The sequence below is a fragment of the Anas acuta genome, chromosome 2, assembly GCF_963932015.1.
Source record: "Anas acuta chromosome 2, bAnaAcu1.1, whole genome shotgun sequence".
NCBI classification, from domain to species: Eukaryota; Metazoa; Chordata; class Aves; order Anseriformes; family Anatidae; genus Anas; species Anas acuta.
The window spans coordinates 55,467,318-55,475,396 of NC_088980.1; the positions used below are offsets into that span (position 1 = coordinate 55,467,318).

At 43.3% G+C, this 8,079-nt stretch overlaps 1 protein-coding gene across 1 annotated transcript in view; it reads right to left on the minus strand.

Annotated features, from left to right (window-relative positions):
• Positions 1-6,715, minus strand: part of CUL1 (cullin 1) — a 50,226-nt gene extending 43,511 nt beyond the window's left edge. Inside the window, exon 1 of the mRNA XM_068674827.1 lies at positions 6,559-6,715. The gene's annotated coding sequence lies outside the window, so the exon portion shown is untranslated. The remainder of the gene's footprint in view (positions 1-6,558) is intronic.
• Between the last annotated feature and the right edge of the window lie 1,364 nt (positions 6,716-8,079).

Genomic DNA, 8,079 nt, shown 5'->3' on the forward strand with positions numbered 1-8,079 from the left:
AACTGCATAAGCTGGAACAATGTGATCCTATAGATCTCTACCCAGAAAATCTTGGTCTGAACTTATAGCCCACTGGAGTCACAGTATCACCTCTGTCAGAACCTTCAGGGCGAGTCTCTAAATGCCAACAAATCTCTCTCCATCGTAACAGAATTTAGTGTACCACAGTACATGATTTAATACTGACCTGTTAATAGTCAAATAGCAGTTTTCACTTGTAACAACGTTTGTATACAAAATTTTCACATTGCTCTTGGACAGCGGTGATTCTTATCTAATTTTAGCAAGGACTAACGTTAGCAAGTGTCAGACAGTTCAGGGTAGAATCTCTTCCCAATAGCTTATTAATTTCACAGCACCTTTGATCTTTTTACCTTTCCAAGAGCTCAACTAATCAAAGTAATGCAGTTTGTAAGTTCAGTTTAAAAATAACAATTATGGCCACACTAACTTATAACAGTCTGAAGTTTTCAGATGATCAAATATATCGCAAGAGCATGGCTTAAATACTGTAAAGCTTCCTCCTACGTTAACCTTCCTACTAATCTTTCATTCAGAAGCAATGAGAACTCCAACTCATATAGTTAAAACAGTTGACAAAATGAAAGAACATTGCAATTACTTGTGTTTATCTCCTGCATGTGACAAAAGACACTACTATGCAAAAGCTGCTCCCCCAAACAGGCCTACATTCTATATTTGAACCCAGCCTAACCTTACGTCCACGTTACATGCACTGATGTATCTGCCAGCAATGCACATTTCCAGTAGGGTACAGTGCTGTGAACACTGTTCGCAAAAAAGAGTAAAGTTCCTGTTTAGTTCATTCCAGGTGCCTAGACATTGACAAGGCATAGCTACTTACTTCCAGAGATAGCAAGAAAAGGACTGAGAATGCTTCTCATTAAGGCCTAAAATGGGATTCAAACATGACTTTTCTGGTTCAAGTAACTTATCTGAACTGTGAAAACCCTAAATCTAATCTCCTCATAGCAAAGAATTTCTACTGTACAAAAAGGGAATTTCAAATAAACTCAGCATTGTCTTGAGCTATTTTTTAATCAGTTTTGACTCCCAATAACTGCAACAGGTATGGCTGGTACAGAAGTGAAACAATTTAACTTTGTAGAAGTTAAAATTGTGCACCACTATTAAATCCCACTTCTTGTTGATTTAGCTCGCACCATGAAGTCTTAGGTATTAGTACAGGCTTAGCTTTAACAAAATCAATTTTAATTAATTTGCTTAAGCACATACATTTGGGTGTTTCGCTATTCCTCTTAATGATGGCACTCTCATAGAGGCACACTTTCAGAGACAGTAAAACTTTGGAAAAATACCTGCACAGTAAGAGAACAGACTGTTTTAAAAAATATCTGCATTTTCTTAAGAAGAGTGTTTTAAATTGTACAGTGAAAAAAAATTCTCCCTTGACTACCCAGAAGCAAGCAAAACATTTGCCTGTGATATTATTACCACAAAAAGCAAGATAGAAAGACTAGTGCCTAACAAAACAAAAGCAGTTTCCTATAACCCTTCTTCTTCCCACATCTGAAATTAAGTCCACCAAACTTAAGATAAAATTTCCAGATGATAGTTTCCACTGCTGTGACACTAGAGGAGCTTGCAAATTTACATATGAAATTAAGTTTAAATTACAGAGCAAAGCAGGGTGAACTAAGGTTGCACCATTAGCCTTGTTTCTGAATTCCAATCAGCATCAAGACATTGTCCAACCTAAAACACATAACAATAAAAAGCCAAGTTACATCAGCTGCAAATTAAAAATACAAACAAGAGGTTCTCGAGTTTTCAGCTATGGCTGAAATTCAATTCCTAACAACCCAAATTCTCACAGTTTCCTGCTTTATTTTTAAAAAGGATCCTGCACTATTTTTTGTCTACCTTGTATGCTAATGACTCAAACACAACTGAGATGACCAGTACCTCCACGAAAACGGGAGAAGAGAAGCACGTCTGTGTTTTCCAAATACCACTACATTACCAGAGCAGAGTGAGAAACTGCCCACATTGCAAAAGCCTTCAATCCTCAGTGTCCTCTGCAAGAATAAAAAAAGTTTAAATTTCTCCTTCACAGTAACACAAAGTATGAGACATAGAGCAACATTAACCAGCGCCAATCTAATGAAACCAAGGTCAACGAGCATTTTATACCACCTCTCGGTATTTCTAATTTAATAAAGAACAGATGTCAAGGGTATTGAAGTGCTATTGGAACCTACTGCACAACTAGGAAGATCTTACAGAGAAAATATGTATTTGATCCTTTGTTCTTAGTAGTGATTTCAAGCAATGCCACATACCTGCCAGACCAACCTACAACAGTGAACCTCCTGACTGCAAAGCCAGAAAAATCAAAGGGAAAGAAGAAAAAAAAAAAAAAAAAAGATTAATCTCCTCTTTTTTGTGTTAGTTTTTGGAAGAGTACCACATCAAAATTATACTGTTTATTCAAGAAAGGTAAGGGCATCTTGAGAATAAAATACAAGAAATCCCAACTCTGGTACAGGGTTGCCACAGGATATGATTCTCTATCAGTTTCCTGAACCACAAAGTGGAGTCATTATTTTCTTATTTTCACAGTAGCTTCATTTTTTAACCATTTTTTCAAGGTTCTTAGATAAAGAACAACTTGAGAAGTGTTACATTAAATAAAGTGGAATGTAATAAATATTTGGTTAAAAAATGTGTATTTTTGATGTTGTCCAGAATCATTTATAAGAAGAGGTCACATCACAATGTGAATCAGTTCACTGTTGTTGACTCTAACATCAGAGGTTCTGTGGGTGAAAAGAGAACTCTGAAAATTACCCACTGGAACATAGATTATGTCCTAAAAGAGTGTTTTCCCACAAGCTGCACTGCAACTAATCCCCGATTAAAACCTCATATATCTACTCGCAATGCAGGAAGTGCTTAAATCTAACAGTGTTCCAACCCTGTAGTTACATTAAAGTAAGGCTGTGAGTTACTGCACTATAGTGGTGCGTATCAGGTCAGGACAGCTTTATTACCACATTATTTAATCCTGTCTGTAAAAGGCTGGAACTGCATTCTTGTAGAACCATCAACAGTCAATCTGTAGTAGTTCTTCCATTTAAAAACTCTCTTAAAATAAAATTGCAAGTGACTTAAAAAAATAATCCAAATGAAGATATGTTTTACAGCTCTCTGTAATTTTCCAATTCCAACCATTCAAATTTCTTACTATGTCTCTTCCCTAATGAATGTTGCCCTTTAGCAAGTAAGAGAAACTCAATGATCTCAACAACAATTTTTTAAAAATTTACTTGCACCCTGTAAAGGTTACAACTTTTACCTAGGCCTCTAAATGTTGGTTCCATGTAAGGAAATGGTTGTTGGAGATTACCTTGAAAAAATACAATAATTAATAAGTTTATGAGTTTGCCCTTTCCAAAAAAACAATGCTAGTACATACGTAGTCAGTTTAGAACAGGTTCAAGCATTCCTAAAGCACACAAAGAACATCCACGTAAGGCTACAAGTTACGTAACAGCTGAACTTCCAAGTTTTCCATGCTCTATCTTCCTTTGAGTTCTGTGGAGTACAAAGACTGTACTAACCTACACACTGCTGGTACTGCCCATGCACGTCCTCCTGACACAGACCTGCTGAAGTTCAGCACCTGCCCCTTCTCCTCAGAGCAGACAAACCAGGTTAATACAACATGGTAAGTACAGCAGCACAGCCATGATCCAACCACTTTACACTTTAATCTGCTTCTGCCCTCAGCAAGTTAGAAAATCCTGGTTGAAAAGTATAGTACACATGACATCATTATCCACCTATAGCATACTGGCAATCCCCAGTCTTCACATTCACGATGCATATTTTGGATGTTAGAAGTGGCATAACAGCAAGTGAGACATCTTTAAAGCTGGTTCTTCTGCTAGGAAAACTAGAAAAAAAAAATTTCAGTCTCAGAAAACGCCAGGTATACCCAATCCACATAAAAACTGACACCCAGGATGTGACTCATCATTAAACTGGGCCCTACTGAAATAAGTGTGACTATGCAAAACTAGACACTACTTGACAAAGATAACAGATGAAAAGCAATACTCAGAGATCTTCACATATAAATTGTAGGAAAACACTTTTTAAGCTGAATAACTGAGATAACTTCCTCAAAGGACCAATATTATCTTTCTAACAGCACAGCTAGAATATAAAATATTACACCAAGACTGAGAATAAGCTAAATTCAAAAGATCTACCCTCAAATCAGTATCCAACTAAGGGCGTACATCAATGTGGCCTAAAATAATTTAAAGGATTTAAATCAGAGTAATGCAATTTTCTCATGCCCATAGTTTAAGTAACAGGCCCAAAGTATAAGGTAAGTTTAAACCAGTGGAAAAGGACTATGGTAAAAGAAGAATAATTTAGTTAAAGCAGTGCAACTGTTTTGTCAATTGAGCAGTGGGGTGAGTATTGCCTAATTAAGGTGCCTAAACTATGAAACCATTCTCTATACGATCCCTGGATCAACAAATGGAAAAAGTTTCCTCTAGAGGGGTAGTTCAGATCAGAAGCCTAGTTAGTTGCTCTGAGATGTTGTCAAGTTACCAGGATCTGTGTGTACGCAGTTGAGAAAAACAAGAACAAGCTGTTAACATTAGACACCAAACTTGGATTCTAAAGTTAGGTGTACAAAGTACTCTCAAGATTCAATGTATTTGCCACACCTCCCTGGGGCAGCTATTTTCGGTGTTTAAATCGCACTTCAGATATATTACAACAGTACGATCATGAAATGTAACCAGTCTTAACCAAAGCAATTAAGCCAGACATAAAATAAAAAATTTGGCAAAAAATACTGAGAAATAGGGGAAATCACAAAGCAGAGGCAGAAGCCTCTTTTCCAGTAGTCGTCAGCAGGAAACATTACGTTTAAGCGCAACACAGACTCCTAACCATCACCACACAGCATCGCAGCTGTTAACTGCAAGCATATCTGGGGTAAGAACTATGTACTTTGTCACTTCAGAAGTATCTTACCACTTCCCCAAAGCAAATGTTTCCTAAATGCACCCAGATCAACCAACTACCAACTCACAGTACAGTACTACAAACAATATTTGGCCTAATTTAAGGCACACAGCTACTGGGTATCTCTGGTCCCCATGGAGAGCCTTTTGGCAGGACTGAGAGAAACAGCCTATGACAGAAGTTTCTTCTACACTAGAATCAGGGTACATGTGTATTAAGGTGGAGATACGTGACTATATATGATCACTATATAGGAGAAAAAGGTTGTTAAGGAAGCCAGTAACAAACAAACAAAAACAAAAAAGGTAAAACAAGTAAGTAATCTGTGCCCTCCTAGTGCTTACTGACAAGTGTACAGATAATCTAGGGTTAAATTCCTTTCTCCTCAAAGGCACAGCTGGAGGATTTAAATACAAAGTGGGGGAGACAGCATGAGTCTACAAAGGAAAGGAATATGTCAAAGGGAAAGAGTATTAGGTGAGATCAGAAGGAAGGTTTTAATGACAGGAAAGTAAGATCAGAAGGGCAAAAAATCATGGTGCGGGAACAGTTACTGAGGGGAAGAAAACTGAAAGAGGAAAAGCAATAAGGGAACAATGATGATTAAGGAATATAGATTGAAGAGGAAGTAAGAAGGATTGGAAAGTATCCCAGTAAGGACACAGTCAGCTTTCAGTGGCAGACAAAGTTACTGGGAGATGAATGAGGCGATTACTTGCAATGGCAGAAAACTGCAGGACTAGCCATCAGGGTGGAGGCAATAAATACATAAACAAGCAAACAGATAAAAGGTTATCTGAGGGGGCACCCTCCCTGGGAGGGCCACAACCGCAGGAGGAAACAAGGGAAAGTCCCGCACACAGCCCTTGGCTGCGAGGGGACCCGGGGGAGGTGAGGAGGAGGCAGTACTCCGAGGGAGACCCCAGGGCGCTGGGGGCACAGCAGGGTTTCCCTGGGCATGGCCAACAGCTCCCGGGCAGCCGCGAGCGCCGCTATGGCTGCGGGCCGGCTGGGGCAGGGCGAGAGGAGCGAAGGCGGCTGAACGCTGGGAAACGGCGGCCGGGCAGCCCGCAGGAGGAGCCCAAGGGGCCTCGGGACGAGCGAGCGGAGGCCTGGGCCGAGCCCGGCCCGGCCCGGCACGGCCGGGGCCTGCAGGAGCGCCCCGCGGGGCGGCCCGGCCCCCGCAGCTCCCCGCCGCCGGCTCCGCGCATTACAGCGCCCGGCCCCAGGCCTCGCCTCCCCGCCCGGCACGGCCCGGCCGCATCCCCGCGCCGCCGCCACCTCCTCCCTGCCCGCCGCCCTCTCTCCCTCGCTGCGCGCCGGGGAGAAGAAAGGCGGCCGGGCCCGGCCTCCCCTGCCCCTGCCGCTGCTCCCCGCGGCGTGGCTGGCGGCCGGGCCCCGCTCCGCCTCGGCGCGGCTCGTCCCGGCGGGGCCTCCCTCCCCGCCGGCCTCCCCCCTGCCGGCCCGGCCCGGCCTCCCCGCCGGCCTCGCTGCGCCACAGCAGCGCGGCCTCCTCGCGCTCACCAGCATCGCGCGTCCCGCAGAGTCAGGCCGCGGCCGCCCGCCCCTTCCGCCTCCGCCGGGCCCGGATCCGCCGCCGTCGCCTCCCCCCGGCGCGCCGCGGCCCGGAGAGCGCCCAGGCGCCGCCCCGGCCCGCCCCTCGCTGTCCCGGCAGGGCCCGGCCGCAGCCCCGCGCTGGAAGGAGCCCCGCGGGCAGGGACGGGGCCCGCGACCCGCGTCCCTTCCGGGGCTCACCGCGAGGGCCCCGCCGACGCAGCACCGGCCTCTTGCTTCTGGGTGCGAAGTGTCCGGGCTCTCGGTCGTCCACCAGCAAGCGGCCGGTGTTTTTGTATTTATCCGGAGCTCTGGCTCCCAGCTTGTCCCAGGCCGTACTGAATTACACGGTACCCGAAGCTCCAACGAGTGCTGAAGGTGTGCCAGGCAGCGTCCTTGTCTGGCGTTAATAAACTAAGCTGAGAGGCTCTCGTCTGTATGGCATCAAGAGTCATTAGCTTCGCTGAAGTGATAACTTACACGGCAATTAAAGTGTGACTGTCATAATGACTAAAGATGGTTAGAAATATTTCTATAATCATGAATTAAAAAACATATGTATCTCAGAAAACAACACTGCAGAGAGAACGGGGTAGAAATTCTTTGAAATGTATGTACTTCTCAGTCGTGAGCTGGCTGGGAGGTGTGTAAGGCTGACTGATGCAGTGGTAAATGGTTACGTGAACTTACTTGCAATCCGTGAACAAATTTAGCACAGGTAATTTTAATGCAAAATGAAGTACAAACTCGTAGTGTTTGCATCGCCTTCATCTGGACTGCAGTTTTAACACCGTGAAATAGGTGATGCAAATCATACTAAAATTAAGGCAAGTTTCAGAAAAGTAGTGTTTTGGACTTAGTCCTGTCTTGCAATTCCACAGTCCTCAGGAATAGATATTTATGGAATTGTGCTGCAAAGGAGAATGGGATTGACGAGTCCTCAGTATTTTGCTTAGTCAAGGCCATCCGTACTGTACCCTCACAAACCATGCAGATCTTCCCTGCCAAGATGAAATCAAATACTGATCTGAATTATACCAGAAGACATGTAAAGCAACTCAAATGAAGTAATAAAAAAAGTCTTATCATTTACACTAGTCTTAAGAAATCAACCCTGAAAGCACAATAGCTTCGTGAGAAAAAAAAAAAAAAAAAAGAGAGAGAGAGAGAGAGAGAAATGTGGAAGCAATCGAAACAAAACATTTGTTTGCACTGCAAAATGCTTCACTTGCATCCTGGCTCCACCAGCTTTACACAGTTTTCAAAAATTGGCCTTCTCAAAGCTAATGGCCTTTAGTCACCTAAGTGCTTGAAAAAATATTTCTCTGTATAATAACGCCTTACTTCAGCACAGCCTAGTGAAGTGGACATAAGCTAAGTCATTGAAACAGCTCTTCTAATGAAACAGTTCTGGCTAATCACTTGAGAAGTACAGTCTGAGGAACTGGTTTAATGCAGATCATGAACACAGTCCAGTCAGCTGTGTGGCAT